The sequence below is a fragment of the Taudactylus pleione genome, unplaced genomic scaffold (genome assembly GCF_031769625.1).
Source record: "Taudactylus pleione unplaced genomic scaffold, aTauple2 ptg000479l, whole genome shotgun sequence".
Lineage (NCBI taxonomy): Eukaryota > Metazoa > Chordata > Amphibia > Anura > Myobatrachidae > Taudactylus > Taudactylus pleione.
In genome coordinates this window covers 12,783,922-12,807,310 of record NW_028284881.1, presented here as the reverse complement: position 1 = coordinate 12,807,310, position 23,389 = coordinate 12,783,922, and positions in this window count along the sequence as shown.

Here is a 23,389-nt window from a genome sequence, read left to right as displayed (position 1 = left end):
TGACATCGACGTCAGATTTCTATTGAAGCTGACACCCAACAGATAGTAAACACTCATTTTATTTATACTTCTAAACAACGTAATATCTGTTGCTGTCCATCGGTTTTGGTTTAGAACCAAAACTGACGATTAGTAAATGTATGCTGTTATATCATGTAGTGTTTCGTAGAAATAGTGAGAGACTGCAGCTTAACCCCCTGCACTAAACCATTTTATTTTATGTGTAATAGCAACAGCGTGCAGACAAAATATTACATCATACTTATATATCTAAAGTCTTAAATACTGAACATCAGTATTTTTCTCTTAACGCTGAGTATATACGGGAGGTGTAATTCAATGCCCCGGAGGAACAAGAATTTGACTTGCAGGGTGCCTGGAATGGCACCCTGCAGCCTGGAGTGAATATAGAGCTTTCTGGTTTCCGACCCACCTACTATGGCACTGGTCAGAGAAGGGAGTGGCATTGCCTAGGTTACCCCAGTGTTACATGCCAGTCCTCATTATATGTACAGTGTCTTGCAAAATCATTCACCCCCCTTTGCATTTTCAATGTTATGTTGCCTCACAACCTGGAATTAAAATGGATTGTTTCAAGGTGTGCATCATTTCATTCACAGAACATGCCTACAACTGTGAAGTTGTGTTTTTTTATATTGTGAATCAAACAACATTTAGGACAACATAACAGAAAACTTCAGCGTGCATAACTATTCACCCCCCTAAAGTCAGTACTTTGTCGAGCCACCTTTTGCGGCAATTACAGCTGCAAGTTGCTTTGGATAAGTCTCTATGAGCTTGCCACATCTTGCCCCTGGGAATTTTGCCCATTCCTCAAGGCAAAACTGCTCCAGCTCCTTCATGTTCTATGGTTTCCACTTGTGAACAGCAATCCTCAAGTCTGACCACAGATTCTCAATTGGATTGAGATCTGGGCTTTGACTAGGCCATTCCAACACATTTAAATGTTTCCCCTTAAACCACTTGAGTGTTGCTTTAGCAGTATGCTTCGGGTCATTGTCCTGCTGGAAGGTGAACCTCCGTCCCAGTCTCAAATCACAGGCAGACTGAATTAGTTTTCCAGACCCTGCTGCTGAAAAACATCCCCACAGCATGATGCTGCCACCACCATGTTTCACTGTGGTGATGGTGTTCTTGGGATGATGGGATGTGTTGGGTTTGCGCCAGACATAGCGTTTTCCTTGGTGACAGAAAAGTTCGATTTTAGCCTCATCTGACCAGAGCACCTTCCTCCATACATTTGGGGAGTCGCCCACATGCCTTTTGGCAAACTCAAATCGTGTCTTATTTTTATCACTAAGTAATGGCTTTTTTTCTGGCCACTCTTCCATAAAGCCCAGCTCTATGGAGTGTACGGCTTATTGTGGTCACATGCACAGATACACTAGTCTCTGCTGTGGAACTCTGCAGCTCCTTCAGGGTTACCTTTGGTCTCTGTGCTGCCATGTTCTTTCCATTTGATGATGATGGATTTGATGGTGCTCCAGGGGATCATCAAAGATTTGGATATTTTTTTATAACCCAACCCAGAATTGTACTTCTCAACAACTTTGTACCTGACTTGTTTGGAGAGCTCCTTGGTCTTCATGGTGTGATGCCTCTTGCTTAGTGGTGTTGCAGCCTCTGGGGCCTTTCAGAAAAGGTGTGTTTATACTGCCAGATCATGTGACACTTAGATTTCACACAGATGGACTTCATTTCACTAACTATGTGACTTCTGAAGGTAATTGGTTGCACCAGAACTTTTGAGGGGCTTCATAGCAAAGGGGGTGATTACATATGCACATGCCAATTTTCAGAATTTTATTTATAAAGATTCTTTTTTATAAATATTTTTCTCATTTCACTTCACCAAATTAGACTATTTTGTGCAGATCCCTCACATAAAATTCAGATTAAAAAAATAAATAAATTACAGGTTGTAATGTAACAAAAAAGGTAAAAAGCCAAGGGGGTGAATACTTTTGCAAGGCAATGTACATCTGTAAGATGAAATTGTCATGTTTTAAAAATGACAACTGGTGGTAATAGTGTTGTTGTTTTTTTAACAATGTATACATTAACAGTTAAAAGAATCAATATGTTTTCATGCAATATTAATATTAAATGACACAGTGTATGTTTAATACAATATACAAAACATATTTTATGGTTGTAAAGGATTTACTACAGTCCACATTTGTAATGCAGATTGCAGTGTGATATTACCGACTGAAATCGCATTGCGAATTCAGGCAATATCACAGGGATTTACTACAAATCCCTTGCAGGGACAGAGCTTGCGATAACGCTCTGTCCCTGCGAATCCCTTCCGCACACTAGTCACGTTATTTTTGCAAAAAATACCGTGACAAAGTGCATGCGCATGCGCCGAACGCCCACCGCTGCTACCCCCCCAGCGCTAAGCCCCGCCCCCCGTGATCGCGGACCCCCTGCAACCCCCCCCACCCCCACGACCCCCCCCCCCCTCACTTAATTACACTTACCTGCATGATCCGGGCCTCCGGTGATGTTTTCCATGTCCTCCGGTCAGGTGATATCCTATACTGCACTGGGACTCGATCACCTGATGACTGGGCAGCATGGGAGACCAGCTGACCGGAGGTAAGACATCACCGGAGCCCTGACCACCGGTCCCTGGAGTCAGGTAAGTAAAAAATTTTTTCACTATTTTTTTTTTGCAGTGAATCAGCTTGCTGTCTGTTTAGACCACACAGCTGATTACTGGGACCGACTCCCAGCTCTGCTCTGCCCTTTAGAGCAGAGCAGGTGTCCGGTAACCGGGGGAGACCCTGGATAACTCCACCTCCAGGTGGCGTTATTATCACAGGGCTTTCCCCGATATTTTTTTACAATTTATTTTAGGTAACTTTGGTCGGATCACATTTCCCATTACAATTATGGGAAATGCTATCTGCTTACTAAAAATAAGTGACTTAGGGGTTGGAGTAGAATTTTACGAATTCTACTCCAAATGCCCTTTAGAAACTGTAGGTGATACTAAAATAATGTGAAAAGGGTGTGAAAACACCCTTTTTCACTTTATTTTAGTAAAAATAATGTTAATAAATAGAACCCTAAGTGTGGTTTGCAAGGGTGAAGGCAATGGAATAGAAGACTACTGTAGTTGCAAATTGTTGATGTTATAAAGGCTGTTCTCCCTTTTTTAGTAACTACTGTATATGCTTTGATTGCTTTGCACAGAGGAATACCCCTTTGCTGAGACATGTGCCAGCACCTGTATAAAATCCACATATTGCATCTGGATTCAGATAACAGTGAAGGATCACTGCCACCTATAGGGAAGAATTGGAATTTTTTCATATGAACTACTAACTAAACTAATTTAAGCATGGCTACTTTGAGTAGGAAAAGTCATGTTGTTTACATATGTGTCCTATTTGCATCAGATGGAGGGGAGGAGCCCTTGTTTGACCATTTGTCCTTTGATATTTTCGAGATTATTGAGATTATTGTAGATCATTTAGAAAGACTATTTAAAATCTCTATTAATATACAGTAAAATATTATCCAGACCAGACAAGAAACATTTTTAGTCAAACATATTTTTTGTTCATACATTTTATTCTTTTATTTCACCTATGTGTGTTATTTTTGTTATTCTTCCTCAAATAAGGACTGTCAGGGTGTTACCATGACACTAGGGGGTTGATTAAATTAGCCGCAAATTACTACCAGCTGCTAGTAAGTGCGCCTATATGCTGTGTACAAAAATCCAAGAGTCCTGAACAAGATCAGACCGCAAGGGGGGTGAGTTGCTGTGCCATTGGTTGTGTTTCCACGCCTTTACTATGGCAACCTGCCTCCTCTGGTCTAATTGAATTGACCCCTAGAAGTATTGGGATTCGGATCCGGGCCCCAAGCGCTAGCTATGGTGACCGTGACTGAAACGTTAGTCAAGCTAGATTGCCATATAACACTACTCTTCATGCAGACTACAGTCAGGAGCTAGGATAACAGGACTGATAGAAGATGATAGTAGCAGCATATTGCTGTGCAGGTATAGGCAGCTAGAGTTCGCAGATATACAGTACAAGGTGCAGGATACTCGGTACAGGTTACAAGTAACATGAGTACAGGTTTGCATCAGGCAGGTTTGCAGGAATGCACATGATATTGAGCATGATATCAGGATATCACAATGCAGGTATAACTGGATAGCTCAGTGGGATATCAGGATTGTACAGGACAGAACAACAGGATTGCACAGTGCAGAATTAGCATTATTGCCCATCAGTTTATTAGGATTGCAGAGTGCAGGTTTAGCTCTAGGAAAGACCAGAGGCTTGGGAACCACCAGGAAGGATGACAGGCCTGCAGCGAGGGAAGGAAGTCATGCAGAGACAAAAGCAGGGGCAGAACTTGTGAGTGGTGGGCCCAGGTGCAAAAATATGCTTTGGGGCCCCAGCCGAAGTTCACAATATACCAGTGGGTGAAAGGGAGAGGTAGAGGGTGACAGGGAGAGACTGTGGTTGACAGGGAGAAGCAGTGTATGACAGGCAAAGGGTGACAGGGAAAGGCAGATGGTGAGGGAGAGACAGTGGGTAACAGGGTAAAGCAGTAGGTGACAGGGAGAGCCAGTGGGTGACAGGCAGAGGATGACATGGAGAGGCAGAAGGTGATGGAGAGAGGGTTAAAGTGAGAGGCAGAGGGTGACAGGGAGAGACAGAGAGTGACAGGGAGAGGCAGTGGATGACAGGCAGAGGGTGACGGGGAGAGGCAGAGGGTGACAGGGAGAGGCAGTGGATGACAGGCAGAGGGTGACGGGGAGAGGCAGAGGGTGACAGGGAGAGGGTGTCAGGCAGAGGATGCCATAGAGAGGCAATGGGTGACAGGGAGAGGCATAGGGTGATAGGGAAAGGGTGAAAGGCAGATGTTGATAGGAAGAGGCAGAGGGTATCGAGGTAAGACTGTGGGTGATGGTCAGAGGCTGTTGGTGACAGGGAGATTTTGTGGGTGACAGAGAGAGGAAGAAGGTGGTGGGAAAAGGGTGATGGGGACAGGCAGAGGGTGATGGGGAGAGGCAGGTGAAGGGAAGATGGTGATGGAGAGAGGCAGTGAGTGACAGGGAGAGGGTGACAGGGTCAGGCAGTGGGTGATAGGGAAAGGCAGAGGGTGATGGGGAGAGGCAGCCCAGCGCTGGCAGCAAGAGAGGAGGAAATCTGGCAGAAAGGAAGGTAGACCTGGGGAGAGATGAGGGGAGGAGGGAGGAAAGCCCTGCCTCCTCCTCCTTCTTTCCCCAGCTGGACCACATTCCTTCTTTGTTACGGCCCACAGTGCAGCGGTAGCATACTATTATGAGTCATTATGAGTCAGTCTACTTATTTTAATGCTGCCGGCTGTGGGCAACTTCTTTGCTGCGGGACCCAGTACAATGCCAGGTTGTACCGTTGCTAGTTCCACCTCTGGACAAAAGTCTGGAGGGCAGCAGAAGACAGTGCTGGACCTGATAATGGTGTCCAGAGATCCGGTGGTTGACAGGTGTAGTGTTATCACTCCAAAATCCAGGGTAAGAAGTGTGGTCATCTAGACCCTTTGAGATGCTGGAACATTTAGTTTTTGGGAATAGTTTTATCATATCCAGTAGTAAGGAACCTCCCAAGATTTGTACAGATTGGATCATTTTCCCTTCAGGATCTTGTTTTCTTTAGCAGATGTCATGTAGACTGGTGGTAACTGTGGAGCTTAATGAAAGTAATTTCCAACAAATTGGTCCATGTGACCATGTAACTTTCTACTAAAACCTTTACTTTATGCACATTGTTCTACAACTGGGTCAGCTGGTAAGTTGCATGCTATTTTGTTCCTTGTATTTCCCAGAACACAAAGTCTCCTTTAAACTGCACAAACATCATTAGATGTCCTGATCAAACATTTCAGCTGAATAGTCTTCATTACCTGCACATGCTCAGTATGAACAATAGTCTCCAGTGGCTTTTGAAGTCACTTAAATTCATGGAATCAATTAGACCTCAGGCCTTCTTTTTATGCCCCAGCTGCAAACCCCCTTCCCAAGTCCTGTCGCCCAGCATAATGGTTGATCAGGCTTGTACAGTAGTAAGGGATAGGATTATTCCCCTGTATTTCTCAACAATACTTTGTCTGAAATTAATGATCTGAAGTGAAGACGCTAAGGGGTAAATTTACTAAGATACGTGTTGGTCCATATTGCAGTCTCGGGTGATAATATCACTTTTTTCCAAATTGGGAATTTACTATCATTAAAGTTGGATGATTTGTTAATTTTTTCAGGTTGAAATCTGGTGGTTTAATGCCGCAAATTCGACCGTTTTGAACAATAGAAATGATATCACCATCAGCTCAATTCAGAAGTACTTTTCACTTATTTCTGCCTAAATTGGGAATTTACCATTATTCTCAATTCGGCTGTTTTACACTCAAATCAGGGACTCCTGAGCTGCGAGTTCCATTCCAACATACACAAATCAGTGGGATTTGTGTATGTTTATGAATGGCTAGTGTGTTGTAAGGGTTAATTTTAAAGAAAACATTGATGGGCTGGGGGGCCCGGTGAAAGGGCTCCCCTTACTGTGGCATCAGCACCCAGCTAGAAAGGGTCCGGTGCTGGTTCTGAGAATTACAGGGGGACCCTATGCATTTTTTTTCCCCTGTAATTCCAGAACCAGGACTGGTTCCCAGAGCCAAGTGCTGGTTGTACTAAGTACAGTTGAACCCTATGCATTTTTTCCCCTGTACTTAGACAACCAGGACTGGCTATGAAAAGTCCGGGGCTGGTTCTGTTTTAGGAGGGGACCCCACGTAATTTAAAAAATAAAAATAAACCATAAAAATATAAAAAAAATAAACAAGCAGTCTGCACATATTGCACTAATATGTGCAGGCTGCTTGCTCAGGAGAGAAATTCGGCCGGTGAAATCAGGAGTTCAAAACGGACAGGATCGACCAAATACACCATCAATCAAAACGATTCTGTCAAAACCATGAGCTTGGTAAATTCACGATTTTTTAAGTGAAAAAAAGGCCGTTATTGATCGATCCTATCAGAGTTGAAAAACTGGACAAATAAGGATCAAATCGAATCTTAGTAAATTTACCCCTAAAGCTGTATACACACACAACTATTTTGTTACCAACGATTTTCTGAACGATTTTATGAACGATTATCTGTCAGATTATCTGTCAGATTTTTTAAAGTGTAATGAACTAATTTTTTGAACTACAAACGATTTTTGCATATTAATGAAAATCGTTGAGTTGGCCGGTCTGACTGAACTACAAACTACAAACGTGAATGCGCATGAACGATGATCGTTCATCGTTTTCACTCAGAAAGTGAACAAATTTGTCAATGATTGAACAATAAACGATATTGTTAACGATAATCATTCAAAAAATCGTTGTGTGTGTATGCACCTAAAGACTGTTTTATTACATGTATAAGTCTGTGTTGGAAAGTTTTTTTTTTTTTACATTGGCTGAAATTCATCTAGAAATGCTTTTCCCTATATTACATCTGGAAGCTACAATATGCAACCTATTGAAAAATATAGGTTGATAGATGGTTTTCAACTAAATTAAAAAATTTTTACCAGGGAGCAATGGGGGTCATTCAGACCCGCTCGCGAGCAGCAGTACGCTCGCAAGCGGGTCGATGTTCCCCACTGCGCATGCGCACGACGGAGGGAGCTCCGTCGTGCGCATGCGCGAGACCCGGGGAGCGACGGGCTTACCATCGCTCCGGGTCTCACACCAAAGGGGGCGTGCTGTCGATGTTGATTGACAGCACGCCCCCTTTGGTGGGCGTGCCGGGGGCGTACCTGCCAGACGGAGGCGTTCCCATGGGAACGCCTACAGTCTGAAGCCGGCCCCACTGACATCACTAGTGATGTCAGTGGGAGCGATTTTGGCTCTGATAGAGCCAAAATCACTCCAGGGCTTGTGGCAGGAAGACCCTACCACAGGGTCTCCGTCGCAAGTCCGATGGTCGCGATGGTCAAGACCATCGCGACCATCTTTCTGGCCGCTCGCATATGCTGTGGGTGGTCACCCACAGCTATACGAGCGGCCAGGAGGCCACTCCATTTTCATGGAGGAGGGCCCTGATTCAGAGCGAGCGCTCTGGTCAGAGCGTTCAGCTCTGAATCAGGCCCAAAGTCCTCTGCATGTTGCTCGTAAAGAGAATTATCCCCTCTAATTGAGTCTTCTCTACTTATTATCTTTTCACACTAAATAATATCTAATCTTTGCATGTGGCTGCATAAGTAAACCCATAAGTAGATCCATTCAGCTTCTTTCCGAAGTTTCAAAATGTTGCATTCGGCAGACGCTGCTGTCTTATTGGGCAAATCCATGTGATTCCCATAGAGAAATGGCAAGTCCTTACACTGCGGGAGGTACAGTCTTGGCACTTTAGTAATTAACCTTTAAATGTTTTTAAAAGACTACAGAGCACTTTATGCTGCACAAAGGTGCTAGCTGACAGGTGGTAGAAATGTTCAGGTTTTTCTGTACTTGCCTAGAAATAACCCATTGATTACTCATTATCTATGTATGTCCTGATATAAGGAGGTGCACTAGATTAGAGAATTTGTTTTTCTAATGCACTCAACTTCAGGGAATAAGCTCTATTGTAAGCATATGCTTCTTATATCAGGAGAATACTGCGTTGGCAAGAAAAGGACGCTCAGCCTTCCAGTGTGATCGTGTTTTATGTCATGGTCATAGAACAACATATTAGATAGTCTTTAGTTTTATGAAAAGCAGCATTGGCTGTGACACTGTGTATGTCTGCACCAGCTGTGCTGACCCAGATATACATTCTGACATTATATTTTTTGTCCAGTGAATGAGCAGGCAACATTTCTTTGTAAAGAACATAGACATTGAATTAAAATGGAATTTCTACTTCAGGGTCCATAGGGTATCCACAGGATACCTTGGGGTATAGGTGATGACGTCAGTCTTCAGGCACCACAGAGTTAAAGTTTTCAGCCTCCCAGGATGCATCTAGGTCCCTCTCCTATACCCCGCCCCCGGGCCAAGGCATCTCAGTTTCGTCGGTGCCTGGCCGGAGTCGGAGGCACTGTGCAGAGGGGGGCTATGAAGAGCCCCTGAAGTTTCTTTTAAAGGCAGCGCTGGCTGCACATCTGGGAGTACAGCATGGACAGTCAGTACTGACGTCCATGCCATCTCCCCTACACCCCGCCGGTACCAGAACGCCGGTACTGATCCGGGGATGCTGGTAGATATCTGGGGTCACGGCTAGCGGTGTCCCCAGATGTTTTGGACCATGGCCGGATCCAAGGGGATGCAGGTAAGCAGCGGGGTCCCGCGGTGGGTCCCTGCTGGTCACATGGTCCTGAGTCCCCAGGCAGGGGGCTCCCTGGGGACTGGCTGCAGCGTGGAGCCAGGCGACCAACCTGCGCTTCCACTACCCCCTGGGACAGCGGGCCGCTGCTGAGCGGCATGCGCTGCGGCGTCCCAGGGGTTAAATGCATGCCAGGGGAGCGCGCTTTCCCTGTCTCACAGCCGGCGCCTCCCCTGCTGCACACAGCCTCTCTGCTCTGCCTGATTGGCCACAGTGTGTCAGCTGTCCTCCCCAGGCCGGCCTCCTTCATCTTCTGCTCCTCGGTGGCCATCTTTAAAGCATGGTGAACACTGCTGGAAGCCTGTGAGCGGTGGCATTGCGGTCTGGGTCCCCCAGCATACCTCTCCTCTGTTTGTCACAGGTCAGTGTATGCAGCGCTGAGTCCTACCAGCCTGAGGGTCTGAGTAGTTGAGAATCAGCGCTAATAGTGCAGGGATTTGTTTCTTCTGCATTGTATGTGACTGAACTGCTAGCCTGCTGTCTGTACTTTCACTTTCTACTGTCAGCTTTATTACTGTCCCTGATCTTGCTCTGCTCAAAGCCCTTGCGGTGCGCGGTGTGCAGGGTGTTATTCACACTATACCAATACGTATAGGTGTGAGTGTCACATACTTACCATCATGTCTGAGACTGATTTTCCTCTCCAGCTCGTGTACTAAATGTAAGGTACCAATAGCGGAGGGAGAGGGTAACGCGGAGGGGTTATGCCCCCAGTGCCTGGCACTGTCACGGCTGATTATGGTCACGGTCCCGGTACAGGAACCTCCCTGGGCTTGTTTCGCTAAGGCGCTTACAACCCTTGTGGGCCAGCTAGCTCCGCCACCTGCGTTTACCCAGACGGGTTTGTCCCAGCAGTCAGTGGTGTCGTCACCCATGCGGGAGTTCCCGAGACAATTGATGGTACCCCACAGTCTCCCTGTCCCTTCCCAGGTTTCTCCGGAGCCTGCGTGGGTTAATACTCTTAACTACATCGGTTAAGCATTTGTCCGATGTTTTACAGGGGGAGTCTGTGTTGCGGCCTCATAACGGCTGGTGGCGTCTTTATCTGCTCCTTATGGGGATGACGATGAGACGTCAGATCATGGGGAGATTCTGGATCTATCTGACCAAGAACCTCTCCGTACCAAAGAGCCGGACGCTAAGTCCAAGGTGTATATTCCTGGTCTTATTCGAGCGGTCCGCTCGGCTTTAGTTATTGAGGATATTGATCCTTTGGTGGCCACATTCATATATGCCTTTTTAAGGATATTAAGGGTGAGGCTACGGTGTTCCCTCTTTCTGATCAATTAGTGGATCATTTAGAGGAGGCGTGGAAAAATCCAGGTAAACGGTTTCAGCCCCAGAGACGCTTAGCCGTGGCTTATCCGTTTGCGGTCAATTATTTTTCTAAGCGGGAATCCCCTACGCAAGTGGATTCACATGTCACACGCCTAGTCAAAAGTGCCACATTGCCTATGCCTTCGATGTCATCCTTGAAGGATGTCACTGATCGCAAGGTGGAGATCTGCCTCAAAGCCGTTTATTCCCTTGCAGGGAAGCATCCAGACCGGCTCTGGCCGTGTGTTGGGTAGCCAGAGCTATGGAGCGCTGGGCGGATAATTTGGAGGCGTCTTTGGACTCTGACTGTTCGGCTGAACAGACCGAGTTGGTGGGCAATCTCCGAGACTCGGCCACTTACATTAATGAAGCGGCCTTAGATATTTGTATGCTCACCTCTAGGATCTCCTCTGCAGCCATGGCTGCTCGTCGCACCTTATGGTTGCGTTCTTGGAAAGCGGACGCAGATTCCAAAAAGGGATTAGAAGGTCTGGACAGGTACTATTTGGTCCAGATCTGGACAAAATTGTAGTTACGTTGGCAGCAGCAAAATCTGCATGTCTTCTGTCTGCTACGATTCTTTCTAGTGCTGGTGGGTCGTCCTTTTGACCTCACAGGGCCCAAGGTAAGCCTAAAGTACAGTCCTGTCCACGGCAGGCTGGGGCCAAGAAATTGTCCAAGCCCAAGAATCAGGTCTGGAGTACCAGATGTCCGGCTCCTAGGTCAGATAACAAACCTGCGGCCTGACGGTCCAGGCCTCCTTTTGGGGGACCCCAAAGTGGGGGGCGCCTGCTTCAGTTCGCCCGGTGCTGGTTGCAGTGCATGTTCCAATTTCCCAGAGGGGCCTGGGTTTCTATTCCATTCTATTTTTGGTGCAGAAACCCATTGGGTCTTACCGTTCAATACTAAACCTAAAGGCCCTCAGCAAGTCCTTGAGGGTGCCTCTGTTTCGGATGGAGACCCTGCGGTCCATTATTCTGGGGACTACATGGTGTCATTGGACATCCAGGACGCTTACCTACATGTCCCTATTTTTTTGCGCCATCAGCAGTTCCTCAGATTGGCAATCTGCAACGAACATTTCCAGTTCCTGGCACTGCCTTTTGGCCTGGTGACTGCTCCACGGGTATTCACCAAGGTCATGGCGGTCATGGCGGCTCTCCTGCGGACGCAGGGAGTCCGACTGTTGCCTTATCTGGACGGCCTCCTGTTGATAGCGGGGTCTCCAGAGTTTCTTTTACACCATCTGGATCTGACGATTGCGGTACTGCAACGTCACGGCTGGTTGACAAACTGGCAGAGGTCCACTCTCACCCCGTCTCAGAGGATCCTGCACCTCGGGGCCTTATTGGACTCCAGGCAGCAGTGGATCTGTGTGACGGAGGAAAAGATCCTTGCTTTGTAGTTGAGGGTGCGCAGTTGTCTGCAGTGTCGTCGAGTGTCGACACACTTGGCAAAGAGATTATTGGGCTCAATGGTGTCGGTATTCGACATGGTGGAGTACGCCCAATTTCACTCCAAACCTCTGCTGCTATTGATCCGGTCCAGATGGAATGGATTGCCTCAGTGTCTCAAGTCCCAGACGATGGGGCTCACTCCGGATGTTCGCCTGTCTCTAACCTGGTGTTTGCAGACGCCCGTTCTGGGTGGCGAACTGGGTCTTGTTAACAACGGACGCCAGTCTCCGGTGCTGGGGAGCTGTCACGGGTCCACACTTGTTTCAAGGCAGGTGGACTCGGGCGGTAGCGGAGCTTCCAATAAACATTCTGGAGCTCCATGCGGTGTCAAGAGCTCTCCAGCGGGCACAGCCGGTTCTCCAGGGTCACCCTGTGCAGGTCCCGCCGGACAACGCCACCACGGTGGCCTATTTAAACCAGCAAGGAGGAACCGGGAGAGTGGTCTTTATACCAGGACGTCTTTCGGAGTCTGGTGGACAAGTGGGGTCTTCCAGAGATAGACCTCATGGCGTCCCGGCACAACAACAAGTTGCCGGTGTACGGGTCTCGAACATGAGACGAAAAGGCGTCTCTGGTGTATGCCCTGTCCGTCTAGTAGATGTTCCAGTTTGCCTACCTTTTCCCTCCGTTTTCCCTTCTTCCGCGGGTATTACGGAAATTCAAATCAAGAAGGAGGTACGCTACTGTTGATAGCTTCCGAGTGGCCCAGACGGCACTGGTTCTCCGACCTCCAGAGTCTGTCAGTAGACGTTCCTCTGAGGTTACCATTACGACCGAATCTGCTGTCATAGGGTCCTTGTCTTCACCCGGACCTGACTCGGTGTGGCTGTTGAAACGGTCATGCTAAGGTCCAGAGGGTTTTTCTAGCTCCGTGGTGCAAACCATACTAAGAGCTTGTAAACCTTCCTCGGCAAGAATCTACCATCGTGTGTGGCATACTTTCTTCCGGTGATGTAGACCTAGAGGTTATTCCCTTAGGGAGTTCCGCCTGTCTAGGGTGTTGGCTTTCCTACAGGCTGGACTGGATCATGGGCTTCGCCTGGCTTCTCTGAAAGTGCAGGTGTCTGCCCTGTCAGTCTGGTTTCATCGTAGGATTGCTGCGCTCTCTGATGTGCACACCTTTATGCGAGGTGTTCTTCGCATTCAGCCACCTTTTGTTCCACCGGTGGCGCCTTGGAATTGGGCTGTGGTCCTGAGAGTTCTCTAGGGACCGCCGTTTGAACCACTGGACTCAGTGGACTTTAAATGGCTTACAGCTGAAACCATATTCCTTCTGGCCATTGCCTCGGCCAGACGGATGTCGGATTTAGGGGTTCTCTCTTGTAGACCCCCTTTTCTGAATTTTCATAGGAATAGGGCGGTGCTTCGCACTCGTCCGGGATTCCTTCCCGAAGTGGTATCCAGTTTTCACATCAATGAAGAAATTGATGTGCCGGCTTTCAATTCACCTGGACTTTCAGTGGGTGACGCCACTTGGGATGTTGTGCGGGCATTGAGAATTTATGTTGATCGCACTTCTTCTTTTAGGAAGTCGGACGCCTTGTTTGTCCTCTATGGCTTCCGTAAAAAGGGTTGGCCTGCTTCAAAGTAGACTTTGGCAGGCTGGATTCGTATGGCAATTTCAGAAGCTTATCTTCATGAAGGTCTTCCAGTTCCCTCCTTGGTGAGGGCTCATTCCACTAGGTCTGTGGGTCCTTCGTTTGCAGCTAGACGTGGTGCCTCTGCAGTTCAGATCTGCAAGGCTGCTACGTAGTTTTCTGTCAATACCTTTGTGAGGTATTACGCTTTTGACATCTTTGCCTCTCAGGATGCTTCCTTCGGGCGGCGGATTCTCCTCTCAGCACAGGAGCGTCCCCACCCTTAAAGGATACTGCTTTGGGACATCCCCAAGGTATCCTGTGGATACCCTATGGACCCTGAAGTAGAAAATATGAGATATGGTAAGAACTTACCCTTGTTATCTCTATTTCTACGAAGTCCATAGGGTTCCACAGGACTCCCGCCCTGTCGCACCTGTACTGCAGATGGGCTTTATTCTGGTCACCGTTTTTTCCGTCTCCCTATGGTGAGAATGTGATTCTTGTGAGTGTCCAGATTTTTTTCTTCTCTCTCTTTCTTCTCCTCCTCCGGCCTATGGCTTGTGACGTAACTGAGATGCCTTGGCCCGGGGGCGGGGTATAGGAGAGGGACCCAGATGCATCCTGGGAGGCTGAAAACTTTAACTCTGTGGTGCCTGAAGACTGACGTCATCACCTATACCCCAAGGTATCCTGTGGAACCCTATGGACTTCGTAGAAATAGAGATAACAAGGGTAAGTTCTTACCATATCTCATATTTTTATTAGACATAACAATTGTATGGGGGTCACACACACCGTACACTGAGGTAATAAAAACAACCAAATTGGGTGAACTTGATTACAGGGCACATGCTAGTAGGCTTTATAGGGAGAGTTCCAAAGATGTAATACAGGTTGAGTCTCCAATATCCAAAATGCTTGGGACCAGGGGTATTTTGGATATCGGAATATTCCGTTGTTTGGAATATTTGCACACTATAATGAGATATCTTGGAAATGGGACCCAAATCTAAACACAGAATGCATTTATGTTATATATACACCTTATACATACAGCCTGCAAGTCATTTTATACAATATTACTAATAATTTTGTGTATCAAAAAAAGTTTGTGTACATACATGAAATTCATTTATGTTTCATATACACCTTATACACACGGCCTGAAGGTTATTTTATACTATATTTTAATAAATTTGTTTAGCTAAAAATATTCCGTATTTCGGAATATTTGGATATGGGAGACTCAACCTGTACCTTTGGTCAGGGCCGTAGCTAGGGTAGTGTGGCTGGTGCCATCGCACAGGGCACCACAGGGCAGTGGGCGCTGTTTGGGTCTGTCAAATTTCTGTTTATTATCATTCTCACATAACTTCCTCTTATTTCATCCCCAGCATCTCCTGGCCTCTCCTATCTATTCCCTGGCCCTTCCCCATGAGGCAATTCCCCTTTTTTGGGTGCATCATGTCCCTTTGAAAAATGAGGGGGGCGCCAATGCTCTTTATGGCACAGGGCACCAAAAAGTCTAGTTACGGCTCTGCCTTTGGTCAATAAACTCCCTTTCACTCACCTAAAGTTTGGGAGCCATGTGGTATAGGATATACTTATCCTGCCTATGTTAAGAATTGTTGCTCTTCCCAGGTATAAAAAAGTACAAAGGTTGATTTGCCGGCTGCTGCAGCTTGTCCAATTCAACGGCTTCTGCAGCCATCCATTTCCGGAAAGTATATAAACAGACAGTGAGTGCAGCTATGAACCAAGACATAATAAACTAAAAATGTACTGTACTGAATAAGAAGAATAAAAAATAAATGAATAGAATAATAATAATTATCAATGATATATCTTCAAATATTTAAATCCACATTGTTTACAATGAAGAATCCAGGACTCTCATCACTATTTCTAAGTGACTTGTATTGAATTATATGTGTTGCATTTCAAGTCTTAAATTCGGGACACATTAAACGATGTGTGTACCCAGCGATGTTGCCGATGATCCCAGCGGTGATGGGCCGGCATATCAAGCAGCCCGTGCTGGGCTATCTGGTGCCCGACCGCCCGGTATGACACCCCATCCCCCCTGCATAGTGCTGCGTGGGATTGTCAGCCGCATCACCTGATCTTATCAGGCATTGAGGCTGACGACCCCACGGGAGCACGCACTACACAATGTAGTGCATACACACTACACATTTTTAACAATTTGTCGTTTTGATGTGTCGGATCGGCCAAATTGTTAAAGATATCGTGTAGTGTGTAGGGGCCTTTACTTCATTGCAGTCACATGTGCGGAATTGTTTGTAGCAAACTGTCAGAACCTTAAATGGTGTTTTAAACTCCATTCCACAAGTACTGTAACCCCAGCAGGGCATGTATTCAGTATGTCTGTCTATGAAAACAGGTGGTATAATTACTGACCCAGCAAAATAGATTAACTCAACTGTGCATGATTAACGAAATCCTGAAAACATGACCTGTTGGAGGTAAAAGAGTTGAAACAGCCTCTATGTAAAAAATATATATCCACACCTGCAATAATAAATATGGAATTTATGAATTAGCTATTACAATGGGCAAAACTGGGATTTCAGCACTGGTATAAAATATAATTCTTAAAAAAACAATACCCATCTGCAGAAAAAAACCCATGTGATGGATGTGAACTGACAAATCCATTAGACAAAATATTAATAAAAGTGAATTATATGCCGTAGGTTTATATGCAATTGTCTACATTGCGCATAGCTTCAGAAAAATTACTTCTCCAATAGTGTATACAGGAATTCTACAGATTGATGATTCCAAATAAATCAACCAATTTCTTAAGAAGGAAAAACATTTTTGTCAGGACTAATATCAAGTACAACATTTTTCCTCAGGTTATTAGTGTCAGAGAATGAGGAATTGTACTAAATTCTCTTTTACTTAAAAAAAAATAAAAATCAGGTAAAATATTTTTAATCTTTGTGGAGCTGAGCGTGTTCTTCACTCAGAAATTGTTATTGATTGCTGCAGGGGAATTATATTAGATATGGCTGTAGGTATTGCATTCATTCTATTTGTTCTTGTGTTGAAAGATTGCAATGTAATTCTTGCCAGCTGCACCCGTGACACTAAGGCTCAGCCATTGCTCACAGAACATCCTCATGTAAGAAAAGTGAATTGAAGCCTCCTTGGTAATATAAATGGTGAGACTGGGCTTGGCTATATCCCTACATTTCTGCAGAAACTGTATAACATACGCTCGCTTTTTTTGTAAAAGTACTTCACCTTGTGAAGCTAGTTCTAATTACCAATACCTAATTATTATAGATAATGACATTCATTGTATGGATATAAGGCTTTTCACAGAGAAAGGAGCACAGTCACACACACTATGCATGGAAATCAGGGCCTGATTCAGACCCGGACGCTAAGCCGCGATCTCTCGCTACCAAAAGGGGCCGGGTATGCAAATTCCGCGATCGCACTGTGTGGCGTAAGGACGCCCTCTATGTCTTAGAGAGCGACGGCAGTGAGCGAACGCAGGTGTATAAAGACGCCCATTTTCCTTAACACACGTCATCTCCAGGAAGTGTATGATTAATCGGTAACATCGAGAGCCATCGGAGATGCTCGCAGCCCTTGAAGTTGCCTCTACCTTACCGCAAGCACTGCGATCACTTCAGGCTGAAATACAACCAGGTGGCGTGTACAATGACTCCTCCATGATAATTATGCACGCCCTTTAAACGCCGTTTTGACGGCCAGACACGCCTGCGTCCGCACCACCACTCCCCCGTTCACAAGCACCTTCCCCTGTTACCACCCACAAACGGCACTATCTGTCACTCAAGGTAGCGCTCAGTCTTTGTGCTACGAGCGCACGATTCCCAATTGCAGTGACTGGTTTGCACACGCGCACTGCGTTGCATACGCATGCGCACAATGCGAACCATCGGCAGCTACGAGCGAACGCTTCTTAGCGTCCGGGTCTGAATCAGGCCCTCAGTGTGCAGCTACTTGAGGGACGGAAGTGGTAACACTAAAATAAGGATTGGAACTTCGGTGTATACATTGGTTTTCGAGGTTAAATGAATCACCCTCTGGACCTGATTCAGACCTGCTTGCTAGGATGCGATCGCTCGTAGCTGGCCGATATTTGCATTCTGCGCATGCGTATGCATCAAAATGCACGTGCACGAACCACAGATCGGGAAGCTCTTGCTCCCCCAGCATAGACAGCCCAGTTGAATGAGTGACAGGAGAGGCCGTTTGTGGGTGGTAACGGGCAGGCCACTACAAACGGGGTAGTGGAGGTATGGACGCAGGCGTGCCTGTGTGTTTCAACGTCATTTCATAGGCGTACATAATTAACATTTTTCAAACACAGCCTGTGACATGATAGTTGGGAGCTGATTGGCTGACATCTTATCACTTTTCACTCTGTCTCCTAACACTGCTTAGTAAATAGACCCCTATGGGTGCTAAAATTCCTAACCCAATGGAATACATTATCTATCTTCTTGTGGCAGTTTTTTAGGGCGGCCTATATCTAGGCATACTTCACCAATGTATTGAAAACATTTGAAAACATAATTGACGCGTACTAAATACAGTCCCAATGTATCATCACTGTCATGATTCATTTAAGACACTCATAAAGAACAGAATTTTAGGTGAAACAAATGTAAACATTGAAATAATTAAAGAGGGCTGTTCTGAAATGAAAGCAGGTTGGACTTTCTACTGTTTCCTCTATATGCGTTTCCCGGACTATCTGCAAAACAATAACATAGGCAGAGATTAACTTTCCAAGAATGTTTCCAAAGACTGGAAAGTGTCTGTGCACCTGGAAATGTGCAGGAAGATTTTGCAGTTCTGCTCCTCAGTGAAAATGCTAATTCTTTAGAAGTGAAGGAGGGTGGTCTTGGAATCCCTAATTTGCAGCTTTCATTTATTGTAGACTACCCCACTTAAGGAGTGGTGTGTCATTCTAATCCCTTCTACAGACGATGAGTCAATATCCAATAGGCAATATCCAACAGGCTCCCATGACTCATGGCACGCCCCCGTGAAACGTTACCATGCCCATTTTGCGAGCTGGCGCACGCCTATAAGTGCACAGAGTGGGGACTGCCAGGGCTGATCTACAGCCCCAATCCTGCTTGATGTACATTTAACATTGTCAACGGTTGTTGGAATGCTTGTGTATTTTCCCCACTATACTCCTCCTATTATTTTTTCTTTGTTCCCCTATTGCCTTTTGGTAAGATGAGACAAATATATGCTCGTACAAAAGATTAAATGTACATGTATGTAAAACGTTGCTGGCAAGGTGTGATAAATATAACATGTTTTTCTTTGTCACACCTGGACCCAAATATGGATCTTTACATAGTGCTAATGCTAATTGTTCTGAAGCAGGGACTGTGAGTAGTAAGTAAATAGCACACAAGTGAGTATAACCCCTTACTTGGCATGAGATCCAGATTTATATCCCAATCTGGAAATGATGTTTAACTCTGACAAATATAAGCACAATCAGAATTATTTCTTGGTGGTTGCTATGGGGATGTGGAGTCTTTCCCAAGCCTAATTGGCAATGTCACAAGTTGGTGTTGACAGTATATGATACAGACATTCATCAGATTGATAGGTAAGCTATTGTAGCAGTAAAATGAACTTGTTCCACCCCATTCTTCCCAGCACTCTTTGTAATCCTTTTATTGTTTGGTACAGTTTGAACATATGTTTTGTGTATAGTATCAATCTCTTTTATAGATATACCAAACCATATATCAATGTGCTACAAAGCCACTAAGATATATTGCTGAATACTAGTACATGCACCAGAGTTCAACATTCACTAGATTTCCCAGGTTATTGATGCACAGTACATATATTCTGCTTGTCCAACTTGGCATTAATAAAATGACATGTTTCTAGTGGGAACATATTTTACAGAACCAGGGTAAGATCTGTACACCTTTGGCAGGCTCATTGTGGGGATATACAAAAGATTATGATGATTCTTCTAGTGCTAGAAAGCATAAAATGATTCTCAGGAATATTGTATACACAGGAGAGAATTAGCCCTGAGCTAATCCACACTACCCATTTACAAATGTGTTTGTTATTTTAGTTAAACAGTAAACTTCACCTCTTTTATATAGAGAATGTAAATCCTATCCAATCTTGTGTTTGCTTATTTGTTGAAGCTATAAAATAAAGGGTTAATCAAATATTTTTTTTATTATATCAAAAGTAACTTGATTAACAAGATACATATATTTTTACAAATATTTTTACAACTGCACATATCAATGGTTTGTTTCTTGGTATCATTTCACCAACAAGTACCCAACTATTGTCTGACAAAGAAACATTTTTAACATACTAGGTTTGCAATGATTTTAACATTAAGGCTGCATACAGATTGTTATTATTATTATTATTATTATTACTGCTTCAGTATATTGGAGATGTGTATATAAACATTGCAGTGCATTGGGTATGCGTACCTAGGCCATACAGTAAAGCATCCTGAGACCATTCATGTGTGAGGTTGCTTCTCAGCCAAGGGAGTGGGCTCACTCACAATTTTACCTAAGAACACAGCCATGAATAATAAATGGTACCAAAACATCCTCCAAGAGCAACTTCTCCCAACCATCTAAGAACAGTTTGGTGACAAACAATGCCTTTTCCAGCATGATGGAGACCTTGCCATAAGGCAAAAGTGATAACTAAGTGGCTCGGGGAACAAAACATCGAAATGTTGGGTCCATGGCCAGGACCTTAATCCTATTGAGAACTTGTGGTCAAACCTCAAGAGGTGGGTGGACAAACAAAAAAAAACACAAATTCTGACAAACTCCAAGCATTGATTAGGCAAGAATGGGCGGCTATCAGTCAGTATGTGGCCCAGAAGTTGATTGACAGCATGCCAAGGCGAATTCCAGAGGTCTTGAAAAAGAAGGGTCACACTACAAATATTGACTCTTTGCATAAACTTAATGTAATTGTCAATAAAAGCCTTTCACACTTATGAAATGCTTGTAATTTTACTTCAGTATACCATAGTAACATCTGACAAAAAGGTCTAAAAACACTGAAGCAGCAAACTTTGTGGAAACCAATACTTGTGTCATTCTCAAAACTTTTGGCCATGGCTGTACATAAGCATTACAGTGCATTGGGGATGTGTATATACAGTAGCCATTGCAGTATATGTAAAGAAGCATCGTAGTGTATTGGGGATGTGTATATACAGTAGGCATTGCAGAATATGTACAGAAGCATCATAGTGTATTGGGGATGTGTATATACAGTAGCCATTGCAGTATGTGTACAGAAGCATCGTAGTGTATTGGGAATGTGTATATACAGTAGCCATTGCAGTATATGTAAAGAAGCATCGTAGTGTATTGGGGATGTGTATATACAGTAGGGATGTGCAGGCTCGGATAGGTTCGTGTTTGCTCGCCGAGTTCGGCTTTTTCCCTCCAAAAAATGGGACTCAGAAATAGGGAAAACGTCATCTTGCATGGACCAACTTCATCATTCCTGGACAAAAGTCCAGGAATGATGATGTTTGTCCATACAAGATGACATTTTGCCTCTTTCTGAGTCCCGTTTTTTGGAGAGAAAAATCTGAACTCAGCGTGCAAACACAAACCTATCCGAACCTGCACATCCCTAATATACAGTAGCCATTGCAGTATATGTAGAGAAGCATCGTAGTGTATTGGGGATGTGTACCTACAGTAGCCATTGCCAGGGCCAGATTAACAATGGGGCGGATGGAGCTACAGCTCCAGGCCTCCACATAAAAATAGGCCCATCAAAGTGACAGCATGATTACCAGCTGCCTAACTGGCCATACATTTTAAGTATTTAAATAGTTTTTCTAGTCCCCCTACCCCCAAAAAAAATTATGCTATTTTTCTATTTCTATGTAGTTAGGGAGACATAGTGTTCATAGTGTAGGGGGTGTACACACCAAGGTGACTCTGAACACACTCACACAGCACCGATCACAGCTCTTCCCCTCCTCAGTATAGGCCTATGAACATTTTCAGTTCCAGGCCCATGTGGGCCTTAATCCGGCCCTGGCTATTGCAGTATATGTACAGAAGCATCATAGTGTATTGGGGATGTGTATATACAGTAGCCATTGCAGTATATGTACAGAAGCATCATAGTGTATTGGGGATTGTTCAGCATCATTAAGCCCCACCCCCTCATGGTAAAATGCAGCGATTCGAGCAGATCTAAATAGGGGGCAGAGCCAAATGAGGCAATTCTTGCAGAATTGCATCATTAAGCCCCCGCCCCCTACCTGGGGAACCATGATCGTCGCCGAAATTCTCCCCATTCTGCCCACTTCACTAGGAAGTGGGCAGGAATGCGGTAGAAATGCGTACTCTACCAGGGGTGCAGGGGGTTACCTGAAAAATTGGGAGCCTCCCGCGACTTCCGGGAGAGTAGGCATGTATGTTGTAGATGGCAGTAGTATGCACAAAGTGCCACCTTTCACTACTGCCTTAATCAACCAACGCGTTTCGTCTAATCGACATCCTCAGGGATGTTCAATGTTTACACCTGCATCTCCAAAAATGGTATTAATCCTTCTACTCGGGGGTGTATGGTATACTATATAATTAGTAGAATAATCTTCCCTTCATAAAATAGTGACTTCTTAGAATCACTCTATCCAAATTCTGAAGCTGTCTCCTGTGTGTGTTGTTTCTCAGTCAATAATTAATATATATATATATATACCCTTTTCTTCAAACATGTTTGTATGTATATATATATATATTATACACTAGATGTACGCTACACCTGATGCATTAATGATAATATGAAAAAGTATATTAATTGATACAATATGTTATAGGTCTTTTCTTGATATTTTTAACCATTGATGTTATTATATAATTATTTTTTATTATTGCTTTATTATTTTTTTTTTTCATTTATAAACTATGAAATATATGTCATATAGTAGGAATTATATTGTTTTATTTTTGGTTCCATACTATGAAATCATAGCATCTGGTGAAAAGTATGCTTATACTCAAAACTTTCTAGCTGTCTAAATGAATTATTACTGCAGACTATTTACAGCTAATGTAGGTTAATGTGATAATAATATTTAATTGCAGCACCTGAATGGTATGGATAAAAGCTCCTTTAGCTAGACACAGGACCCCGCACCCTTCTAAGGAACGTTCCGCACCTTGAAGGCCTGGAAATGCGTTAAGGCAGCGGATTTGTGCCTGTGCTTGCAAACAATAGTGACAAGCAAGAACCAGTTCTGAAATCACATTTAGAGGGAAGAGTGCTAATAGACTGAGCCCTGCCAGACCTTCCAACACCTGGCGCTCCCCTAACAGCACGCCTGCCGCATGTTCACATTGACAGCAGCGGAGGAAAGAGCTCTGTTAAACCAAGCCCTGGAGGACTCTCCAATACCGGACGCTCCTGTTAGGATCTGCGGTTAGCAGCTCATCTTGGTTGCAGTTCCCAGTCTTAGCTGCTACTAGAACTTTGCATTTAATCCTTTCTGTCTGTGTGCTGATCACATGTGTTCAGTAATTAACGATCTGCCTGTGTGCAGTATCAGCTGCACACTAGTTAATTGTCTTGTCAGT